The 21,131-nt window shown below is 43.8% G+C and overlaps 1 protein-coding gene and 1 pseudogene across 42 annotated transcripts in view; one reads left to right on the top strand and one right to left on the bottom strand.

Moving 5' to 3' along the window:
* The first annotated feature begins 1,296 nt into the window (after positions 1-1,296).
* Positions 1,297-20,667, top strand: LOC100624251 (voltage-dependent L-type calcium channel subunit beta-2-like; annotated as a pseudogene). Its single transcript, XR_014817845.1, has 6 exons — positions 1,297-1,428; positions 1,735-1,842; positions 15,586-15,728; positions 15,826-15,997; positions 19,028-19,213; positions 20,100-20,667. The product of XR_014817845.1 is annotated as a voltage-dependent L-type calcium channel subunit beta-2-like (transcript).
* LOC102166590 (tRNA (cytosine(72)-C(5))-methyltransferase NSUN6) overlaps positions 13,908-21,131 on the bottom strand; it is a 65,842-nt gene continuing 58,618 nt past the window's right edge. For 17 of the 41 annotated variants that reach the window (XM_084980179.1, XM_084980178.1, XM_084980144.1 and 14 more), the window contains 2 exons: positions 19,212-19,355; positions 13,908-16,132 (listed from right to left, as the gene is read on the bottom strand). The gene's annotated coding sequence lies outside the window, so the exon portion shown is untranslated. Of the gene's footprint in view, positions 16,133-19,211; positions 19,356-19,576; positions 19,690-21,131 lie in introns of all 41 variants that reach the window. The other 24 variants (XM_084980146.1, XM_084980141.1, XM_084980155.1 and 21 more) reach the window with 3 other exon arrangements.

Here is a 21,131-nt window from a genome sequence, read left to right as displayed (position 1 = left end):
TCTCTGGATATCAACATTTAAAGTCAGTGGAACTATGCAATTGAGACTTAAGTGAAACTGATTTTCAACCCGAATTCCGTGCTAGGCAAATTATCAAAGGTGTGGGCAAAATAAGGACAATTAAAAATGGGCAATTGGGAGTTCCCGTCGTGGCGCAGTGGTTAATGAATCCGACTAGGAACCATGAGGTTGCGGTTCGATCCCTGCCCTTGCTCAGTGGGTTAAGGATCCTGCGTTGCTGTGAGCTGTGGTGTAGGTTGCAGACGCGGCTGGGATCCTGCGTTGCTGTGGCTCTGGCGTAGACCGGTGGCTACAGCTCCGATCCAACCCCTAGCCTGGGAACCTCCATACGCCGCGGGAGCAGCCCAAGAAATGCCAAAAAAAACAAATAAATAATAAAATAAAAAAATAAAAACGGGCAATTGGTTAACGTTTTTGCCATCCTTTTAGAGAAAGTCACTTGAGGGTAGTTACTCCAGCAAGATGTCTGTTTAAACGCAGGAACCAAGTGTAAAGAAATTATAGCTGCTCAGCTGGAAGAACAGAAAAAAATCAAAGAGAAGTAAGGTTCCTTAAGTCTTTAAGAATTCACTGGATTTCAAACAGTGGAGAATAATGAAAAGCTTAAGGTTACAAGAAGAAAAAACAAATTATAGTTTTTTTAAAAAAGACAATTGTTTAAGGAAATCATCATTTAATAGAAAGCAAACTAAACTACAACCTAGCATAAGATCAGATAAGTTACATATTTATCTGGGTACATATCCCCTTCACGTGACCCTGGGGTCCACAATTGCGACCTGGGCGCCAGGGACACAGACCACAAAGTTCATGCTTTGAGGAGTTCACAATATAGTGGGAGGCACACCTGTGGGAAAGGGCCTCAGGATAGCAACTTCCAGTAAGTGGAACCGCATTTAAAGAATCCGCACATTGAGAAAATTTACTTGTAGCTTCCCGGGACTCAACCTGAGGTACAACCATCTCTCTGAGACTTCCCGCTCCCGCCCACAGCGCTCGGGCTTCTACCCACAAACTGAGCCCGCGCCAACACTAAAGCGCACGCCCCAAATCCGGTCCAATCAGAATCCGAGCAAATACTAGCGGGACGGACTCACTTCTGGTGGGGCGGAGTCTCAAGGCGGATCAGCTGATGTGATTGGCCGGCCGCGGGGCACACATTCTTTTATGGGCGGAGCCTCGCCCTGAGCGACCTCTAGTAAACTGTTCTAATTAGGGAAGGGTGGGGCGCGGGCGGGGCGTGGAGCTGAGACTGCCCTGGTGTGCGCTTGCGCTGAGAGGGGGACGGGGCGTGTTCCTGGTTCGAATGTTTTAGTTCAGACCGAGTGTTTCTGTCGCCGCCGCGGTGGAAAGCCCTGCGGTATCCAGTCGTTTCCACGCCCAACCTGTTAGGTGCTGCCTTTCGCAGTGAGTATTCGTGTGTGCGTGTGTTGCCTTTGTTTTTACTTCTCCCAGCGCGGCGGGAATGGTGCTGGACCCTTCCCACTCCTCTGCCCCGCCCCCCCATCCTCCTCCCCTGCCCCGCCCCGCCCCCCCCATCCTCCTCTCCTGCCCCGCCTTCCCCATCCTCCAACCCCGCACCCGAACCCTGCCAGCTGATGCCCACTTCTCTGGGCTGGGGGAACACTGGAGAGTGCCTGCTGAGAGTTCCCTCATTTCTCCCCCTGCACCCTCCTGGCCGTTGCTCACGTGCTTTGCTGTCGTTTGGTCCAGGTCATGTCCCACTCTTTGGAAAAGTTGGAGGAAAGCTGGGAAAAGGACCAGCCGGAGGTAGACGTGAGCGACCGGGGCATCTCCAACATGCTGACGTCAGCGGCTTGTGTAAGTCTCGGAAGGCTTTTGCCTCGGAGGAAAAGTTTAACAACTGCTGGTCGCAGTGTGAGACGTTATAATGGTTTACATATCACCCTCTGCATGTAAACAGCACTTCTCAAGGGCTTAGCTCAGAAAGCTTGCAGTGAGAATTTGTTCTGTCCCAGCTGAAAAACGGACCAGAGAACCTGGTTAGGAATCACACAGACCGTGCCTGCTGGACCTCATCAGTTGTCTGTGCTGATTAATGGCGTTTGGGTGGATTTTCCACACAGTTTACTAAATAGCCACGGGTTTTTTAATGGAAAATTATTTCTGAATCATTTTTCCATTCTCTTACTATAGTCTTTGGCCCTTGAATAGATCCCACAAAAAAGTTACATAATAATTATTCTTGTACTTGAAGGGAGTTAAACATTTCTTGACTCATTACCTTTTGCTGGGTTTAGTCTCTTAACAGGTCGGACTTTTGTTACCTCTTCCTGTGCTCTTGTGCTGTCTTCCTACCTTTCCCGCTTGCCTCCAGTTTTACTACTGCTGTACTTTAGGCACTGTATCGCTTTCAGTGTTGTTTCCCCTAACATGTATCTTACTGTAACTCTAGAGGATTGCAGACTCACATGGCTTCAGGGGCCAGGTGAGAATGGTCATGAATTCCAGCTTTAATAGGTATCCTCTCTAAAGGGTTAAGCTGTTACACCTGCCACTCAGATCCAAAGAAATGTTACCACGTAGGGATGTTGGCCCAGTGTTGTCAGATTTTTTCTATGAAGCCAAGAATCCAGATTTTTATTTGCAAATGTGTAATTTTTAGATGTTGGCAACTAATTCCACATTAGTGGTGAAGTCAGACACTTCTTCAGGCTGAATGTGGCTGAAGTTTGGACCTTCTCCCTCGCTTGGCCATTGCTAATGGTAATGCTCCAGGTTCCTTGGGGGGACCTGTTTCTTTCTGAATCTGATTCAGATTATGTAATACAGTACTTGGCATGATTACATTAACTGTAATATAAGGATTCTCATAGTCTTGTACTTATAAGTGTTTAATTGTGGTCATGAGGTTTTAGCGCCTGTTCCTTCCATGCATCTGGCACCTCCGCCATGCTGAACTGATGGTCCTTCCTGAACCAGGGCACTCTTGCAGGTTTTGTAATATTGTTCCCTCCCTTTCCATCATCTCCCCCCGCCCAATCCTTCTGCTTAACTGTTGAGAGTCAGCTCAGACCTCACAGCCTGTGTGAAGCCTTCTCTGTCTGTATCAAGCTGATTTAGAGTCCTGCCCCCTTAGTGAAGTTGGACGCACCTTGCTTCCTGACTCGTGTTACTCAGGATCGTGATGTGTTTTTAATCCAGAGCTGTCTCTTCCCCCACTGGGAGGCTGGGGGGACGGAAGCAGTGCAGTGTTCCCATGGGCCTCCTTTGTTATTGTGCCTGGAACATGATAGGTGCTCACAAGTGTTTGACAGATGAAGGAAGGAGTGATGGATTAAGCCTGCAGGTTGATGAGCTCCAGACCTGGATGTGACACTGGAGAAGGGGAGATGTCCAGGGGACCCTAAAAGGGGACGGTTCACTTGTAAGGCCTGGAGAGAGTAGAGTCAGTTACCATGAAGCCCTGGTTTGCACCCGGGACAGAGCTCAGGCTTCGTGCCATTGATGCATCTCGGCAAAGGGCAAGGGGATGCGAAGCCAGAGGTGATGGGTGTTTGGTCATCCTTAGGGATTGGCTGCCCTTAAGCTCAGCTTTTGTACAAGTTAGCACCTCTCCCTCTTGGGATGTGCTGGCCTCTCTCAGGGGTGACAGCTTCTTGGTGGCTGCAACAGAGCAGGTGTCTGCAGTACTGCACTGGGAATTACGGATCTGGATGTATCCTCGCCCTGCCCTGCCCTGCCCTGCCGGGGCCGTGATGGTCCTTGGGGACACAGCTGCATCACAGGCAGAGGATGGTGAGCGGCAAGCAGGGGGCCTGGCTGGGCTGTGCCGTTGCCCCACAGCTCGCTGCTCCTCAGGACTCTTTTTTTTCTTAGAGGGTTGAAAAAAGGTTGCTTTCACCAGAGGAGCTTTCTACTCCTCAGCTTTGAAGAGGAGTCTCTGTGCATGTTTATAAGTGCAGAGGGTGGCGGGAGATATTTCAGTCTGGTTGTATTATCTCTTGGAAGCCTTGGCTTTTACTGAGAAAGAAAAGATAGCCACTTGCCTCCTGAAGAAGTGGTTTCCGGTGTAACATGAGGTGCTGAAAAGTAGGGTCATTCTTGCATTTTCCTAAAGAAGTCACTTTAGGAAGAGCAAGAGCGATTCTTGGAGAGTTTAGTGGAAATGAATTTGGATATTCCTCCTCCTCTGACCTCTGGAATGTTCTAGACCTGGGAGTGGCTGCTTCCTACTATAATGCCCGACTTCTGGAGTCTGGAGGGTCCAGGATGTTTTCAGAATCCCGCCTTCCACTGGGGCTTGTTTAGCAAGTGGAACATAGCATGCTATATAATTTAATATTTTAGGGAGTTCCTGTTGTGGCTCATTGAGTTAAAGACCCAACGTTGTCTATGTGAGGATGCAGGTTCAATCCCTGGCCTCGCTCCATGGTTTAAGGATCTGGCATTGCAGCAAGTTGCAGCCTGGGTTGCAGACGTGGCTTGGATCTGGTGTGGCTGTGGTGTGGGCCTGCAGTTGCAGCTCCCATTCAACTCCTAGCCCAGAAACTTCCATATGTTGCAGGTGCAGCCATAAAAAGGGGGAAAAAATGATGTATTAAAATACTTGGCATGATTACATTAGCCGTAATATAAGGATTCTCCTTGTCTTTACTTAGAAAATTTTAACTGTAATCATGGGGTTCTACGTATTAGTATCAAGATTGAGGAGTTCCCATCATGGCTCAGCAGAAACAAATCTGACTGGCATCCATGAGGACCCAGTTTCAATCCCTGGCCTAACTTAGTGGGTTGAGGATCCAGCGTTGTGGTGAGCTATGGTGTAGGTCGCAGATGCAGTTCAATTCTGGCTTTGCTGTGGCGTAGGCTCGCAGCTACAACTCCAATTCAACCCCTAGCCTGGGAACCTCCATATGCTGCAGATGCGGCCCTAAAAAAAGAAAAAAAAAAATTGAACGCAGGGAACAGCTGATGTACATGGACAGAAGATAATTATTGAGTGTCAAGCTTTCCCTTCATTATCCTTACTTTGTTAAGTTTTGCAAACCATGAGCAAGACTTAAACGTTGAAGATAAGAATGGACGTTGTGTCCCTATTCTAAGCATAGGAAACGGGCTTCCTTTCTGCTTGGGAGAGTCCTGTCTGAAAAACGAAGCCTTTTCAGAGTTCCCATATGGCTCAGCAGGTTAAGGACCCTACATCGTCTCTGCACAGATGCGGGTTTGATCCCCGGCCTCTCTCAGTAGGTTAAGGATCCAGTGTGGCTGTGGCGTAGGTCAGCAGTTGCAGCTCCAACTTGACTCCTGGCCGGAGGACTTTCATATGCTGCAGGTGCAGTCATAAAAAGGAAAAGAAAATTATGTAATACAGTACTTGGCATGATTACATTAACTGTAATATAAGGATTCTCATAGTCTTGTACTTATGTGTTTAACTGTGGTCATGAGGTTTTATGTGTTAGTATCAAGATTGATTCTAGGGACCAGCGGCTGATTTGCTTGGACAGCATGATTATTGAGTCTCAAGCCTTCTCCTCATTATCCTGACTTTGTTTAGTTTCTTAAATGATGAGCAAGACCTAAACCCTGAAGAAATGAGTGGAGGCTGTGCACTTACTCTAAGTTTAGGAAACGGGCTTCCTTTCTGCTTGGGAGAGTCGCGTCTGAACAGTGCAGCCTTTTCTTTCCTCTGAGACAGTAAATCGCCTTTTAAAAAGTAATGTTTTCAGGAGTTTAGGCACCAACAGCTTTGTGACGGGGAGAACTCCCCAGGCTGGAGACAGACATCTGGTTGGTTCTGGAATTTTCTGTCAGTCCAGCAGGTGCTGGGGGTGGTCCAATCCGAGGCTGAGAGGCGGACGGAGTCCAGCGCTTACAGGTGGGGCCTTGGCGTTGAATGGATGGGGTTCAGACGAGTCCGCCTTTTACCTGTCGCTGTGTGACTACAGAGAAGCTGCTTAACCTGTCTGAGCTTCAAGTGCCCCGTGGTGAACTGGAAACCTAAGGGCCCCCTGCGAGGTGCTGGTTCAGCCCTGAGAGCGCTGCCTTGTGTCCCGTGCCCCACACTGTACACAGTACTGCGTGCACAGTAGCTGTCAGCCGTGCACACGCATGTCCAGGTAGAGCGCGTGAGCCTCAGCCATCACCCGGCCACACTGAGTCAATGACCGGAACCAGGAACAGCCTGGTTAGTCAGCCCGGGGCAGGCATCTGTGTGTGTGTCATGTGTTGGTGCCATTGACTTGACCATCGGGCTTCTCTTAGGAGGAGAAAGAAATACTTTACGCAGACTGAAGGGCTGATGATAGGCTATATCCTTGCGAATCAACATGGAATTTGCGGGCCTGGTTGATCTTTTGACTCTCACTTCTTCCCGCATCTTGACCTGTCCATTCCCAGTGTAGCCGTGTCTGTCTTAAGAGATGAGCACACGTTTTATTCTACAGCATTGCTCTGATGGCCCAGCTAGAGCCAGATCTCAACCCAAAATGGAGCACTTCATCTAAATGGATTTCAGCAGGCAAATTTATTATTCAGGTTTTTGAGGATGTGTTTAATGAATTTTCTGTATAACTGCAGCTTCAGCCTAATATGTGCAGTCAATTAAAAAGACAAATATATATAAATTGATTACATATTTTTTCTTTGCCTTTTTAATTGACTCATTCTTTCCACACAGTTTTTGGCTGCCAAATATGTGCCAAGCACTGTGGTGAGGGGAGGAGTGGAAGTAATTATGTACTTACTGTTGCCTGTTTTCTATCAGTTCACCGCCTGCTGGAAAAGTTTTCAATCCTGTCACCGAAACGCAGTGGGGTGAATGTTAGCAGAGGTGGGCACAGAGCAATAGCTGGCATTCATTAAGGGTTTACTATGGGCCAGGCCCTGCAATAAATGCTTTGCGTGTTGACTCACTTGGTCCTCGTTTCCATTTGACAGAAGATAAGACTTAGGGGCTCCAAGAAATTCAGCCCGTTACCCAAGCATCGCACAGCTCCACGAGGTGGCAAAGCCCAGTTTCTGTCCCAAACCACTTTGGTGCCTGGGAGTGGGAGGCCAGAGGCAGCACTTATTGAGCCTGGCCAAAAGCAAAGGTGCTTCAAGAGGGCTTCACAGGAGTTCCTTTTTTTCATTTCTTTTTTTTTTTTTTTTTTTTTTTTTTGCCTGTTAGGGCCGCACCCTTGAAGTTCCCAGGCTAGGGGCTGAGTTGGAGTCACAGCTGCCAACCTACCCCACAGCCACAGCAACATGGGATCTAAGCTTCGTCTCCAACCTACACCACAGCTCACAGCAACAGCAACACCAGATCCTAAACCCACTTAGCAAGGCCAGGGATCGAACCTGCATCCTCATGGCTCCTAGTTGGGTTAGTTAACCACTGAGCCACGAAGGGAACTCCCCAGAGTTTCTTTTTAAAGCTAAGTAAGGAACTTGTCAAAACGAGAATTTTGTGCTTAGTGATTATGAAAATGGCATTGGAATTGCCATGAAATCACTGATGCCAGAGCCGTGAAGGTCTTAGGAATTCTTAACTGGCCACTCAAATGTCCTCCAACACTAGTTACAGTCAAAGTGTAACAGCCTCCTCTGTTTTTACACTATTGTTCAATTGCAGAAACTTCTTTGCAAACAAACCAATGTGCCTTTTTAAGTTTTATTGACGTATAGTTGATTTTCATTAATTCTGCTGTACATCAGAGCGACTCAGTTATACATAATTTTTCATATTCTTTTCCATTATGGTTTATCTCAAGACAGCGAATATCCTGTGCTAGACAGTAGGACCTTGTTGCTCATCCATCCCTTCTTTCTTTCTTTCTTTTTTTTTTTTTTTGTCTTTTTGCCTTTTCTAGGGCTGCACCCACAGCATATGAAGGTTCCCAGGCTAGGGGGTCTAATTGGGGCTGTAGCTGCCAAGCCAGGGCCATAGCAACACGGGATCCGAGCCACGTCTGAAACCTACACCACAGCTCACGGCAACACTGGATCCCTAACCCACTGAGCAAGGCCAGGGATCGAACCCGCAACCTCATGGTTCTTAGTTGGATTCGTTAACCACTGAGCCACGACGGGAACTCCGATCCCTTACTTTCTTATCTTGCAGAAAACATGATTTTCCTGAACGTGGCTGTTAGGTATCAGAGGTAGAAAGCGGAGACAGAAATGATCCTCATTTTATCGGCACCAGTTGTAATTCAGCAGGTGTAAGAGGCTGGGATACGGACAGATGAGTAAGGCTTATCGGTTTCAGTAATGAATATCGCAACTTGGATTCCTTTTATTTCTTTTTCTTCCCTGATTGCTGTGGCCAGACTTCCACACCTATGTTGAATAAAAGTGGTGAGAGTAGACATCCTTGTCTTGTTCCTGATCTTAGAGGAAGTGCTTTCAGCTTTTCATCATCGAGAATAATATTAGCAGTAGGTTTGCCACATATGGCCTTTATTATGTTGAGGTAGGTTCTCTCTATGCCCACTTTCTAGAGGGTTTTTTAGATACACTTCTTTTTGAAGTATCATTTTAAGTTAAAAGTATTTTCTTCAGAATTTATTGGTCATCCTTTTTTTTTTTTTGCGGGGGGTGGGGGGGGGGGACACAACTGCAGAATATGGAAGTTCCCAGGGTCGAATTGGAGCTGCGGCTACCAGCCTGCACCACAGCCACAGCAACTCATCTGCGACCTACACCACAGCTCACAGCAACACCAGATCCTTAACCCACTGAGTGAGGCCAGGGATCAAACCCACATCCTCATGGATACTGGTTGGCTTCGTTTCTGCTGCACCACAACAGGAACTCCCGGGTCATCTTTTTTAAGGTTTATTTACTAATACATTGCATTGGGAGTCTAAAAAATCTCCTTTAAATTTTTAAAAGAATATCTCATTTTCCCCCTTAATTTAAAAGTGTATATAAAAATACTAGCACATATATACCTGATACAGATATTAAGATGCTGACATATGTAATAGAAGTAATTTGGGGATACATAATACAGTAATGGATCATTTTCTTTTGTTTATCTGTTACCCATATTTTATGCAATGAACAGTTATTACATTTGTCATCATTTAAAAAAATAATGCTCAAACCTTTAAAAACATGAAGTTTTTTTAAAGTGTGGGACTCTGAATAGCTGTCATTAACTGAGCACATAGATGTAAATCTTTGTAATCAAATTTCTTTTATTGAGACATAACGGACATATACCATTGTATTAGTTTCAGGTATACAACATGATGTGACACATGTACCTATTGTGTAATGACCACAGTTAAGTCTAGTTACAGCTTTACATACAGTAACAGATTTTTTCCTTGTAATGAGAACTTTGAAGATCCTCTCAGTATCTTTCAATATACAGTATTGTTAACTAGAGTCACCAGGCTGTGCAGTTACATCCGCAGGATATATTTGTACTTTTGACCACCTTCCTCCCACTTCCCACCTCTGTCTACCACTGATCTGATCTCCGTATCTATGAATTTTTTTTTTCATTCCGCATTTAAGTAAGATTATATGGCATTTGTCTTTCTCTTACTTCACTTAGCTTAAAGTCAGTAAGGTCCATTAGTGTTGTTGCAAATGGCAGGATTTCCTTCTTTATGACTCAGCAGTATTCCTCTGTGTGTTTTCGTATTAAATTCTCCTTATCCATTCATCCACTGGTGGACACTTAGGTCTTGGCTACTGTAATAGTGCTGTAATGAGCGTGGAGTGCAACTATCTTTTTTTTTTTTTTTTTTTATCTTTTGTCCTTTTAGGGCCACACCTGCAGCATATGGAGGTTCCCAGGCTAGGGGTCCAATCGGAGCTGTAGCTGTCAGCCTACACGAGAACCACAGCAACTCAGGATCCGAGCCACGTCTGTGACCTACACCACAGCTCATGGCAACGCTGGATCCTTAACCCACTGAGCAAGGCCAGGGATCGAACCCGCAACCTCATGGTTCCTAGTCAGATTCATTAACCACTGAGCCACAACGGGAACTCCTGCAAGTATCTTTTTGAATTAAGTGTTTTCATTTCCTTCAGAGACATACCCAGGAGTGGAACTGCTGGATCATATGGTAGTTCTACTTTTAATTTTTTGAGGAACCTCCATATCATCTTCCATAGTGGCTGCACCAATTAGCATGCCCACCAGCAGTGCACAAGGGCTCCCTTTTCTCCACATCCTCCACAACACTTGTTACTGTCTCTTCGATGGTAACCGTTCTAACAGGTGTGAGGGGATGTCTCACTGTGGTTTTGATTTGCATTTCCCTGACAGGTACTGCTGCTGAGCATCTATTCATGTACCTGTTGTGCTGGCATCGATATGTCTTCTTTGAGAAAATGTCTATGCAGGGCTTCTTCCCATTTGTTGATTGGACTGATTTTTAGCTATTAGGTTTAAGAATTTTAATATTTTTTGGATGTTAAATCCTTAACATATATAAACACACCTCATTTTATTATGCTTTGCTTCATTGCAGTTGGCATATATTTTGTTTTTTCACAAATTGAAGGTTTGTGGCAACCTTATGTTGAGCAAGACTGTCAGTGCTATTTTTCAAACATTTGCTCACTTCATGTCTTTATGATTCTCGCAATATTGGAAACTGTTTTATTCTATTTGTTGTGATCTATGATTAATTAGTGATCTTTTGTTACTATTATGACTCTCTGTAGGTTAGCCTTTTTTTTTTTTTTTTTTTTTTTTTTTGTCTTTTTGCCATTTCTTGGGCTGCTCCCGCGGCTAGGGGTCTAATCAGAGCTGTAGCCACCGGCCTACACCACAGCCACAGCAACACGGGATCCAAGCCGCGTCTGCGATCTGCACTACAGCTCACGGCAACGCCAGATCCTTAGGCCACTGAGCGAGGCTAGGGATTGAACCCGCAACCTCATGGTTCCTAGTTGGATTCGTTAACCACTGAGCCACGATGGGAACTCCTAGGTTAGCATCTTTTAGTAATTAAGTGCTATGGGGTTTTTTTTGTTTTTTTGTTTTGTTTTGTTTTTCTTTCTTTAAGGCCCCACCTATGGCATATGGATATTCCCAGGCCAGGAGTCAAATCGGAGCAGGAGCTGAGGATTACACCACAGCCACAGCAATACCAAATCCAAGCCATATCTGTGACCTAAGCCGCAACCTGCCACACCACCAGATCCTTAACCCACTGAGCAAGGTCAGGGATCAAACCTGCATCCTTACAGAGACAATGTTTATAGATTATATCCCATGTAACATCATTGTATATAATGGCTTTATTTTCCTGTGCTGTGTAATATATCCTGTAGCTTATTTTATCCATAATAGTTTGTATATCTTAATCCCCCCACCTGTTTGCCCCTAATCTTTCCCTCTCCCTACTGGTAACCACTATTTGTTCTCTGTATCTGTGAATCTGTTTATTATATTCATTTGTTTTACTTTTTTAGATTCCACATAAGCTAATATCACAGTATTTGTCTTTCTCTCTCTTATTTCACTAAGTATAATACCCTCCAGGTCCATCTATGTTGCAAATGGAGAACTTTTTTATGGCTGAGTAGTATTCTATTATATATACATTTATAGCACATCTTTTTTATTCAGTCATATGTTGGTGGACACTTGGGTTGCTTCTGTATAAACATAACTTTTATTTGCACCAGGAAACCAAAAGGCTCCTGTGACTTGCTTGATCGTATCTGCTTTATTGTGGTAATCTGGAACCAAACCCCTAGTATCTCCAAGGTCTGAGATCTGCCTGTGTTTGATTTGCAAATATTTTCTCTCATTTGATAGGCTTTTTATTTTGATAGTTTCCTTTGCTGTATTAGTTTAATGTAGTCTCACATATCTACTTTAAGTTTTTTCACTTTTGGTGTCAGATCCAAAAAAAGCATCTCCATGATACATGTCAAGGCGCTGACCACCTATATTTTTTCCTAGGAGTTTTATGGTTTCAGGTGATACATTTAAGCCTTTAATTGGTTTTGAGCTGTTTTTTTGTGTACACTGTAAAGGTGTGAGTGGCTCAATTTCACTCTTCTGCATGTGGCTGTCATTCTCACACAACACCATTTATTGAACAGAGTACCTTTTACCCACTGTTTGTTCTTGGCTCGTGTCATAGATTAATTGACAGTATATGCATGGGTTTATTTCTGGCTATTCTGTTCCACTGATCTTGGTTAACAAACCCAACTAGTATCCATGAGGACACGGGTTCTATCCATAGTCCCGCTTGGTGGGTTAAGGATCTGGTGTTGCCACAAGGTTGCGGCTTAGGTCACAGACATGGCTTCGATTTGGTGTTGCCGTGAGCTGTGGTGTAGGTTGCAAATGTAGCATGGATCCCGAGTTGCTGTGGCTCTGGCATAGGCCGGCAGCTGTAGCTCCAATTCGACCCCTAGCCCGGGAACCTCCACATGCTGCGGGTATGGCCCCTAAAAGGACCAAAAAAAAAAACCTTGTTCCACCGAACGGTGTACCTGTTTTTATGCCACACCCATACTATTTTATTACAGTTTTGTGATGCAGTTTTATGTCAGAAAGCATGATTCTCCCAGCTTTTTATTCTTTCTCAGGATTCCTTGTCTATTTGGTGTCTTCTGTGGTTCCATACAAATTTTAGGATTGTTCCTTCTGTATCTGTGAAAAATGCCATTAGATAGATTTGATAGGGATTGTTTTAAATCTGTAGATCACTTGCGGCAGTATGGACATTTCAATAATACTCTTCTAATCCACGAGCATGGAATATCTCCATTTTTTTTCTTCAGTTTCTTTTATCAGTGCTTATAGTTTTCAGTGTACAGGTCTTTCAGCTCCTTGGTTTTATTTATTCCCAGGGATTCTTTTCAATACAATTGTAAATGGGATTGTTTTCTTACTTTCTCTGATAGTTCATCATTAGTGTATAGAAACACAACAGTTTTGTATACTGATTTTATATCCTGCAACTTTACTGAACTTGTTTATTCTAAGTGTCTTTTGGTGTAGTTTTAAGAGGTATCTGTATGTCCTGTCATGTCATCTACAAACAGTGATAGCTTTGCTTCCTTTCCAGTCTGCATGCCCTTTCATTGTTTCTTACCAAATTGCTCTGGCTAGGACTTTCAATACTAAGTTGAGACAAGTGGCAAGAGGGGGCATCCTTGTCGTCTTCCCCATCTTAGAGGAAAAGCTTTCAGCGTTTCCACTGAGTATGATGTTAGCTGTAGGGACTAATCAAATTTTTCATTGCTTACAATAAATATTATCTCCGACTGCAACTTGATCGCTAGGGATCAGTGGCCAGGAAAAATTTGTAAGGGCACAAAGAAGCAAGGTTACAATTAGAATAAAAGTTTAAAGATCAACAGAAAAGAGTAACAGTAATGTTTCAGAACACTGTGATGAAAGAGATGAAAACCCTTTTAAGGAAATTCAGTTACATATGAATCTAGTTTCTACTATCACCTATTCATGGCCAGTCTTGTTTCATTTCATCTTCCTCTCCTCTGTCTATAAATTATTTTGAAGCTTGGAGTTCAGTAGTTAACCAATTCAACTAGGAACCATGAGGTTGCAGGTTCGATCCCTGGCCTCGCTCAGTTGTTAAGGATCTGGCGTTGCCATGAGCTCTGGTGTAGGTCACAGATGCGGCTCGGATCCTGAATTGCTGTGGCTCTGCGTTAGGCTGGCGGCAACAGCTCCAATTGGGCCCCTAGCCTGGGAACCTCCATATGCTGCAGGTGCAGCCCTAAAAAGACAAAAAAATTATTTTGAAGCTAATCCCAGATATCATAGGATGTTATCTGTAAATATTTCAGTTTGCATTTCTAAACATTGAAGATTTATTTAAACCAGTATCAGACCTTAATAATACATCCCTAATATTGTTAAAATTGCCACTCAACCATGTATCATTTCCCAACTGTTATGTTATATATATACACACACTATATATATAAAACATTTTATTCACTTATTCATCATAAATATATAAATTACTGTCAGGATTCAAATAAGTGCATATACTATGATTGGTTCATGGGTCCTTAAATCTCTTAATCTAGTATTCCATAGCTCTTTCATTTCCTTGTAATTTTTTGAGGAAACTGGGTCACTTTGTAGGGTTTTCAGTGACTTCATTTTGCTAACTGCATTCATTACAGTGTTAATATACTTTATATACTTGCCTGTTCACTGTATTTATCAGCTGGTAAATTGAGAATCTTAATAGTTTTTCTTTTAACAAAATTGTGTCATGGGTGGTAATGTGATCAAATACTATTTCAAAGCCATCATCTCGAGTAGGTTGGGTGTGATTTTAAAGCCATCCAGGTAAATGAAAGGACTCTAGTCAGAACATCTGTGAAGCAGTCAGTTAGTTGGATTTGCCTTTTCTGGCATAGCATTCTAGTTAAAATCATCTACAGGAATCTTCTGCATGGATCCAAATGCGTAAGAGGAATTAAATGTCCAGGAAATCTCATGGAATTGGGCCCTTCATGACTGTAGTGGGCACTGCAAGCTATGTATATTAATGCTTTACAGACCTGTGATGTCTACTGAAATAGTTTCTGGCTATTTAACTTGAAATCTCTAACAGTTACTCATTCATACTAGCTACGTTTCAGGCTCTCAAAAGCCTGTGTGGGTTGTGGCCACCATACCAGATGGCGGTGATAGAGTATTTCCATCATCACAGAAAACTTTCTTGGACAGCCCTTTTTAGACTCAGATCATAAAAGTACATGAAATTTTTTTGGACATTCAGCTAGACTTTTGGATGTTTTCTATAAATCACGTAGTTTTCTATAAATCATATAAAAATGACACCCCCTCCTTTTTTTTGGTGCCACATATGGAAGTTCCCAGGCTAGGGGTTGAATCAGAGCTACAGCTGCCAGCCTACACCACAGCCACAGCAATGTCAGGTCCAAGCCGTGTCCTTCACACCTCAGGGCAACACCAGATCCTTAACCCACTGAGCGAGGCCAGGGAGCAAACCCTCGTCCTCATGGTACTTAGGTTCATTTCCGCTGAGCCACAACAGGAACTCCTATAATTGCCCTTTTAAAGCCTGAATGTTACAGGATTATTCTTTTGTTTGTGGAAGACATGAGAAGTGGGTTTCTGGACCAGTTTGTTGTAAACACTCTTAAGCCTGTCCTGTTGTGTGCTGAAGTTCAGCTTGCTATAATATCCATCTCTGGACACCGTCATATCCAGAGAGCAGACCAAGAGGTGACATGCAAACACATAAGCCCAGGCACTGACAGGAAAGCTGGTGATGGTTGCTGGGCTAGAGTGGTCAGAAACCAACACGACAGACAGACAGCTCTTCAAGTTTCTATTTTACAACATTTTCATGGAATGACTTCGTAGAAGTTTTATAGCACCAAACACAAGTCAGCAGAGAGCGAGCCAAAAAAGTTGACTCTCAGATTGTATGTTATATTAGAACTAAATCTTATAGCTGATAGGAATTCTCTAAATTCTAGAGGTGTTGTGAAGAAATGGCTTTTTCCCTTGATGCCTGTTCTCAGCTCTCTTACCTGTAGACATCAACCTAATGGCTCACCTCCAGGAGTAGCCTTTTACTTTTATCTCAATCTGGTCTGAATAATCTTTTACAGCAGAAGTTCAGAGTGAAATCGAGAGGATTTTTGAACTTGCAAGAAGACTGCAACTGGTGGACCTTGATGCAGATACTTATTAATCATCCAGCTCAACTCAGTAAAACCTCTGTGGCCCCTATTACAAGATGTCTTCTCCTAAGGTAAGCCAGGTTGTTAGTGTTTGTTGTGTAATGAAACTTTACTAATGTGTGTTTATATCCTGCTTTCCAATTATAAACAGGCTTTTACCTTCCACAGAGGGTTTGAGAGAGAGATGGTGATCAAGAATTGTTAAGATTCATAGAAGCAGAGGAGGATGATTAATTTCATGGTGTAGAACAGTGATTCCCAAAGAGCAGCCCATGGATTCGTGGTGGAGGAGCTTCTGAGGCGCTGTCAGAGGGTCCATTAGGCGAAGAGCATCTCCATGGTAAGTAACACTGAGACATTCGCCCCCTTTTTCGCTGTTCAGACATTTGCGCTGATGATGAAGAAGCAGTGGTGGGTGACGTCTAAGCAGGAATCACCAGCCGATGTTGTCTTCTTCCTCCTCGAGTTCTCCCTGCTAAAGCAAACCACCCAGTTTCACTTGACAATGTCCTGATGCAATAACAACTTATCCTATTAAATGTTGACTTGACTCTTCAGGACAAGCTTTTTTAATACTCTATTAACAGAATAGGAAGTACATTTCAAGTTCTTTGGCTACGTAGTCTAACTTGTCTCAAGGACAAGTGCTGGTGTGATTACTAAAGTCATAAACTAAACTAGCCACTTTCATCCTGGAACCCCATTTTTATTTGAAACTGATATGCCATGTGGATTCAGACTCATTCAAATTTCAGGACAGACTGATGAAATTTAATATAACAGTCATAAAAGTTAATTAGGGTTTCAGATTTCACATGGCAGCTAGTCTTTTAAAAAAAAAATTCCACTTGTTTTACTGTAGTATCAAAGAAAAATATCTACAATTACCTATCTGAAAGGCTACTAAATTGCTCCTTTTCTGGATTACGTATCTGTAAGAAGCTGGATTATCTGTGTTTCAAGCAAAACAATATACTGTAGCAGATTAGAGACAGGCTGTTTCAGCTGTCTTCTAATGAAGCCAGGCATTCAAGAAATTTGCAAATAACTTAGCTATTTTTATCAAAAAGTGATATGTTAACATGTAAAGGGGCTATTCCTTTTTTTAATGAATTAATATTTTCAGTTTTCTCATATGTAAATATTAGAGAGATAACAGTTCACATAAACAAAAAGCTCTTTGGAGTTCTCAACTTTTTTTTTTTTTTAATGGCTGCAACCACAGTTTATGCAAGTTCCTGGGTCAGGGATTGAATATGAGCCACAGCTTCAGCAACACCAGCTCCTGTAACCCACTGTGCCAGACAAGGGATCGAACCTATACCTCAGCAGTGACCTGAGCCACCGCAGTTGGATTCTTAACTCACTGTGCCACAGCAGGAACTTCCTCAACAATTTTTTAAAACATAAATCAAGAAACAAAAAGTTTGGGAACTGTTACCTTGAAAATAGATTAGACTTAGAACAAGCTCCATGCTAGTGATCTTTGAAGCTTACAACTGAGACTTAGGTTAACATGCTCATTTTGCAAATCATCTTAAATAGTCTACTCTCTAGATCAATCTATTATAAACCATTAGTGCTGTGTGAAAAAGGCTCCAGAGAAAGGAGTGAATGATGAACTTTTTTTTAACCTATTTAAAAATCTCATCTTTGACAGGTGGTAAAAAGGTTAATAAAATTTTGAGGGAAATCTCAACCTTAAAACGTCAGCATCTAGATGGTTAGCAGCAGATAAGCTGCCCCAATGTCCTCTAGTAAGTCTTGCCTTCAGGGGATTACACTGAATACATGAGACCAGGCAGGTTTTGTTCTGCTAACAAAAACCAGACAGGTGGACGCCTGTCCTGGGAGAGAACCCTCTCATCAGCACTGGCCTTCATCCCAAAGAAGGAAAGTTTTGGGTTTTTTTTTTTTTTTGCTGTGGTGTGCAGCAGCAACCCCCTCAGGTCCCAGACCAGGGGTTGAACCTGGGCCACAGCAGTGAAATCACAAACTCCTAACTACTCGACCACCAGGGAACTCCCTGTACTTCTCGCTATGAGCACTTATCCAGGTCCTGGTCGTGGCTTTCAAATGGCTATAGTTTGTTCTCTGGTGACCTTGCTTTGTTAATGTCTAACACCTAAATAGTTATCTTGAATGAAGTAGGATCATCGTTTCAAAACTTTGGTTTGAAAGATGGATCTATTTGGCCTTGCTTTACTATTCACTTCTAATCAGGGAGCACACTGTCAGTTTAATTTTTTATTATAGTTGATTTACAATGTTCTGTCAATTCCTGCTATACAGCAGTGACCCAGTTATACATATTTTATACACACACACATTGTTCTTATACTGTTTTCCATCATGGTCTATCCCAAGAGAGTGGCTATAGTTCCCTGGGCTGTACAGCAGGACCTCATTGGTCATCCATTTGAAATGCAATAGTTTGGATCTACTAACCCCAAACCCCCTATCCAACAACCCATTCCCTTGTCCTCCCCTGGTATATATACACAACAGAATACTATTTACTTGGCGGTAAAAAAAGAACAAAATAATGCCATTTGCACAAACATGGATGGAACTATAGATTCTCATACTAAGTAAAGAAAGTTGCTGGTTCTTGATAATCACTAAGGAACTGATCTGAGACAACGGAAAAACCAATTTTTAAACCAGTCAGTTACCCGGATTCTGGCCCCTGAACATATTCCTCCTTCTAATCTTTGCTTTACATACTGAGCTTTAAGCCTGTATGCCTCTGGGTTTTGACCTTTTTTAAAATGAAGGTTTATCAGAAGCTTCAAGAATTATATCCATTTGTAATTACTTGGCATATGTTAAAACTCATAAAAATTTGGAACCCGTTTGAAGTTTGGACCATGTCAAATCATTAGTGGTTTCGGCTTCCTGTGACAGATTTCCTGTCCTAACCCTGCCTTGATCATTTCCAAGACTCAGCTTTCCATAGTCTGCATAGTCAAAAGCAGACTTCTTCCTGTCTGTTTCACAGGCTTGTGTTTCAGGCTTGTGTTTTTCTTTTTCACATGTCTTTCCTATCAAAGTGTCAATTCCTTTTTTAACTACTGGCAACTTTTCTATCATGGGGGGTAACAACTGTTATTACACCTATTCACTTCCCGGTGGTTTATACGGGTGCGGCATCTGTGTTCTACACAACAGTCTACAGACAGGCCCTTGCAACCTGACTAATAGGACAGGGGGCCTTGTGAAAAGGAGGAGGGAGGAGCACACCAGCAAGGGCAGAGGCGCCCTTCCCTCCTCCCCCTTTACCTGGGGGAGGTGGGGGGTTGTGTGGCTGTGAAGCTGGGCCTGGACTCGGCTGGCCTGAGTGTGCCCTTCGGAATGTCTGCCTCCGCAGGAATCGTTTGATGTGATCTTGGATGAGAACCAGCTTGAGGACGCCTGTGAACACCTGGCCGACTACCTGGAGGCCTACTGGAAGGCCACCCACCCGCCCAGCAGCAGCCTCCCCAACCCTCTCCTCAGCCGTACTCTGGCCACTTCGACCCTGCCCAGGAGCCCGACTCTGGCCTCTCACTCACAGGTAAGCAAGCAGCTCTTCCCTGCGGCCGCCTGGCTAGGATCTGTGCCCCGAACCCGGGTGCTGTGCTTGTTCCAACTGGGCAGCTCTATCCAGAATGTGACAAACGCTGAGTCCTCAAGTATCTCCAGTGTCAACTGAGTACCTATAAGAAAAGCAGAATCCGGTGAAGGTATAGAAACCTGTAAGAGCCCCTAGCCCCATAGCCTACTAAGACAGGGATGGCAGAACTTTCTACATGGGGGCAGCCGAGCCTGTGGACTCAGGCTGCCTAGGTTCCTATCCCTCACCACCTCCTCCCTGCTGTGTAATCTTGGACCAATTCCTTGCCTGCTCTGTGCCTCAGGAATACTAGTGGCCACCTACCTCATGAGGCCATGTCGTGACCTGTCCCATCTCATGTCTGTTCTCAAGATTATCAGGTGGCTGTATTGATGACAATGTATGTCACTATCTTACAACAGTGCTGGTCTCATTACCTGCCATTTAAAGTATTTGACATTTTATTATTTTTTTCCCTTAAAGCCATCATCCTAAGAAGTTTTCATCTTCCCTTACATATTTGAGCAGCCATGTCTAAGCATCTCAAGGACCTGTATCTGTAGTTGAACTATTAGCAAATGAAGGAACACCCTCCCTCCTCCACTTACTCATTAAAAAAATTCCTCTGTGCACTGTTCTAGGCCCTCACAAATGAACATAAAGTTCAACATAATACAATAGAAACCTTACAAACGCCTCTGGATGTTATCAAAAGAAGGAACAGAGCAAGGTTAGATTTCACTTTCAAATCCCTCAAAAAGGGACTCCACTGAGAATGACTTGCTTTTGTGATAGTCTAACGCCTCCGGAATTGGCTGAGGCCTGTGTTTGCCCCCTTTGCCTCCAGGGTCCTCCAGGCAATCAGAGGACGGATAGCTCAGCCCCGGGCTGGTCTGCTTCCCAAGTTGAAGCAGCAGCCTACCCGGAGCCGGTCTGGAAACCCCAGCACTGGTCTTTGTCCTCCACCCAGCACCACAACCACTGCAGTGGTGCCGGCTGCAGCCTCTCCGGGCAGGAGACGCTGGACTCAGAGACACAGGAGAGTCGAGACTTCACCAAGGAAGATTCCTGCCATGAGCCCGTGGACCACTGTGCCGCCCACCGTGACCACAGCCACAGGGCGGAGCCCCACAGAGGTGGCAAGCACAGACACCGCGAGTCCCGGCACTGCACCACAACGAGTGCAGCATACAGCGGAGCCGCCACAAATTCAAGGACACAGAAGGGCTTGCCAGGAAGTGGAACGAGGCTGGGGACTGCAATAAGGATGTTTACATCCGCCAGTGACGTTCCTCCTTTTGTGTTGTTGGGGGTTGGTTGGTTTTTTGTTTTTTGGTTTTTTTTCGGTTTTTAAAGTCTGGTACACCACCACCCTCACACTCAGTCTGGAGGGCATCTACATCGCAGTCATATTTGAACTGTATATTTTGTACCTACTGCTTAACTAGCAATAGCATGAAATAGGGTATTAATATTCTTTTTTTCCTAAGTGCTACCTGAATTGTCCTGGAAGGCTGCCATCCTCTCCTTGCGGACTGGACTATTTCAACTGTCTGGGCTTGAACAAAATCTTTTGCCATCCCTATGGCATTAGTATTTTAAGATGCATAGCTGACATTTTGCAAAAGGTAGTTGATGTATCCAGCTGGCCAGGACTGGCCCATATTAAAAGTGGGATTTCTTGATTCTCGTGATTTTTAATATGTAGGCACCGACCTGATTTGCATATTCATCCATGGACCACTGTTTCTTGCTTGTACCTCTGGCTGACTAAATTTGGGGACAGATTCAGTCTTGCCTTACACAAAGGGGATCATAAAGTTAGAATCTATTTTCTATGTACTAGTATTATGTACTGTATAGACAGTTTGTAAATGTT

This window comes from Sus scrofa, chromosome 10 (assembly GCF_054392235.1).
Source record: "Sus scrofa isolate SSC_HxYL_T2T_F1_AM1 chromosome 10, Sscrofa_HxYL_maternal_Yorkshire_Landrace_v2.0, whole genome shotgun sequence".
Classification (NCBI taxonomy): domain Eukaryota; kingdom Metazoa; phylum Chordata; class Mammalia; order Artiodactyla; family Suidae; genus Sus; species Sus scrofa.
This window is presented reverse-complemented; position numbering and strand designations above follow the sequence as displayed.